At 40.9% G+C, this 2,500-nt stretch overlaps 1 protein-coding gene across 5 annotated transcripts in view; it reads right to left on the bottom strand.

The window, feature by feature from the left end:
* Positions 1-2,500, bottom strand: part of LOC113802330 (uncharacterized) — a 47,953-nt gene that overhangs the window by 39,992 nt on the left and 5,461 nt on the right. Inside the window, exon 1 of one of the 5 annotated variants that reach the window (XM_070129739.1) lies at positions 481-550. The exons of the other annotated variants lie outside the window; for them this stretch is intronic. The gene's annotated coding sequence lies outside the window, so the exon portion shown is untranslated. Of the gene's footprint in view, positions 1-480; positions 551-2,500 lie in introns of those variants that run through there. 5 annotated transcript variants of the gene reach the window in all.

Genomic DNA, 2,500 nt, shown 5'->3' with positions numbered 1-2,500 from the left:
ACAACAACACAACATTCTCACAAGAGTACAAGTGGAAAAAAGGACAAGAAAATACAGATTCTCGAAAAAAAAGTAACAAATTCACCCTCCTATTCGCACATCCAACCAAACAAAAGACACGAGAAGGCAATTCTCTCTCTCTCTCTCTCTCTCTCTCTCTCTCTCTCCTCTCTCTCTCTCTCTCTCTCTCTCTCTCTCTCTCTCTCTCTCTCACTCTCTCTCTCCCTCTCCCCTCTCCCTCTCCCTCTCCCTCTCCCTCTCCCTCTCCCTCTCCCTCTCCCTCTCCCTCCTCCCTCTCCCTCTCCCTCTCATTCTCCCTCTCATTCTCCCTCTATCTCTTCCTCTCCCTCTATCTCTCCCTCTCCCTCTCCATTCCCTCTCCCTCCCTCTCCCTCTCCCTCTCGGATAATTACAAAGGAGGCAATAGCAGAAAGGATTTTAAGGGGCAACGAACAAGGAGGAAGGACTTAAGCAACTTACTTAAGACAAGTGAGAACCGGGACGCTTCACTTTGGGCCGCCAAGCACTTGTCCGGGAGCGAGGTCTGGGCAAACTGCTAAAGGGTTAGCCTGGAGTTGAATCGGAAGAACGTTGCCACAAATTACCCCTGATATTTAAGAGTCATTTTCTTTATTATTTCTGTTCGTTTGATTTGTTTTTTGTTTGTTTGTTTTTTTAGCTATCCCTGTCTGTCTAATTCTCATTCTTTCTTTCTAGAGATTTGTATCTAACTTTGCGTATTAGTTGAAGTTTTATTGATCTCTCTCTCTCTTTATCTATCCATCTCTCTCTCTCTCTCTCTCTCTCTCTCTCTCTCTCTCTCTCTCTCTCTCTCTCTCTCTCTCTCTCTCTCTCTCTCTCTCTCTCTCTCTCTCTCTCTCTCTCTCTCTCTCTCTCTATCCCTCTATGTATTTAATATCTATATATCTTCCTCTTTTCATTCTCTTTCATGAGCCTTTCTTTGCTAGCTCCCTGTTTTTATTTGTCTGGGTCCCAAGCTACAGCTAAAGAAAACAAACATATGAACCCATTAAGTTAATACATTTCCTGAAGCTTCTGCGTACACGAACGTTTTCATGCCATGGGATTTTCTCTATTATTATCTGATCTATTATTATTATCATCATTATCATCATTATTATCATTATCATTATCGTTATTACTATTACCATTATTATTACTATTATTGTTATTATTATCATTATTATTATTATTATTATTATTATTATTATTATTATTATTATTATTATTATCATTATTATTATTATTATTATTACTATTATTTTTTATTACTGTTGTTGATATTATTATCATTATTATCATTATTATTATTACTGCTATCATTGTTATTATTATTACTATTATTGTTATCATTATCATTATCTATTGTTATTATCATTATCATCACTTTGTCAATTATTATGATTATGAGCAATTTTTTTACACCAAGAAGAGGGATGACAGGGAGAGAGGGAGGAGGACGTGCAGAGGGGAAGGGGTGAGAGGAGAGGAAGGAAATGACGTAGAGATGGGAAGGGAGATAGCAAAGAGGAGGGGGAGGGGAAGGGAATGACGTAGAGAGAGAATGAGGAAAAATATAGAGAGAGAAGGAGGGAGAGAGGGGAGGGAATGACGAAGAGAAAGAAGGAGAGGAAGGAATTGAGGGATAGAGGGAGAGAGAGGGCTGACGTAGAGAGGGAGAGAGGAAGGAACTGAGGGAGAGAGAGAGAGAGAGGGAGGGGATGACAAGGGAAGAGGAAGGAATTGAGGGAAAAGAGAAAGAGAGGGAGAGGAAGGGAATTGAGGGAGAGAGAGAAAGAAAGACGTAGAGAGAGGGAGAAGCGAAGGGAATGACGTTAAGAGGAGGACAGATTGAAGTCCGAAAGGGGGAGGGAGGGGAGAGAAACCACCGTGTGTCAAGGGTCATGAGATCTTGAGATGACTCTGTGTTATGCAACATTTTGCAGTGTGTGCATAGAGATTTCTTCCGCTGTGTTTTGCCGTTGTTTGTTGCGTTTGTGTGTGTATGTGCGGAGGGGAAGAGGGAGGGAGGGAGAGAAAGAGAGAGAGAGAGAGAGAGAGAGAGAGAGAGAGAGAGAGAGAGAGAGAGAGAGAGAGAGAGAGAGAGAGAGAGAGAGAGAGAGAGAGAGAGGTCCAAACACGAATATACTAAAGTATTTGTGCATCCATATTTGTCAAAGTCTACGTGCGTTTTTGCTCGTGTACGTAAGCAAAAGTATGTGTATTTCTGCCATGTAGCACAGAAGAGCTCCTGTTACTCTTAGTACAGTCGTGGTGTCTTCTTATGATGTGACAGAACGCGGGTGTTTAATGTCATCCTCATTTTTGCTCATCTTTTCGCCAGTTTCTTCATCAGCTTTGGTCTATTTTGGGGGCACTTTTGTTTGTTTTTGTTTTTCTTACATTTCGGTTTCTGTTTCATCTCTCCTCTTCGTTTTTTTTTCTTATTTCTTTTAGTTTTTTTATAGTTGAGCAAAAC

The sequence above is a fragment of the Penaeus vannamei genome, chromosome 2, assembly GCF_042767895.1.
Source record: "Penaeus vannamei isolate JL-2024 chromosome 2, ASM4276789v1, whole genome shotgun sequence".
In the NCBI taxonomy this organism is placed as follows: Eukaryota; Metazoa; Arthropoda; class Malacostraca; order Decapoda; family Penaeidae; genus Penaeus; species Penaeus vannamei.
This window is presented reverse-complemented; position numbering and strand designations above follow the sequence as displayed.